Genomic DNA, 374 nt, shown 5'->3' with positions numbered 1-374 from the left:
ATCCGAGGTTCGACTATCCGACGGACCCTCCTCTCCAGAACCCCCGAGTAGACCTTACCAGGGAGGCTTAAGAGCGTGATTCCCCTGTAGTTGGAACACACTCCCTTTTTGAATAGGGGGACCACCACCCCAGTCTGCCAATCCAGGGGAACTTCCCCTGATGTCCACGCAATATTGCAGAGTTGCGTAAGCCAACACAACCCTACAACATCCAGAGCCTTAAGGAACTCTGGGCGAATCTCATCCACCCCTGGGGCCCTGCCACCGAGGAACTTTTTAACCACCTCGGTGACCTCAGCACCAGAGATTGGAGGGCCTGACCCAGAGTCCCCAGGCTCCGCTTCCTCAGTGGAAGACGTGCCGGTGGGATTGAG

Source organism: Nematolebias whitei, chromosome 21 (assembly GCF_014905685.2).
Source record: "Nematolebias whitei isolate Nwh7 chromosome 21, NemWhi1, whole genome shotgun sequence".
In the NCBI taxonomy this organism is placed as follows: domain Eukaryota; kingdom Metazoa; phylum Chordata; class Actinopteri; order Cyprinodontiformes; family Rivulidae; genus Nematolebias; species Nematolebias whitei.
This window is presented reverse-complemented; position numbering follows the sequence as displayed.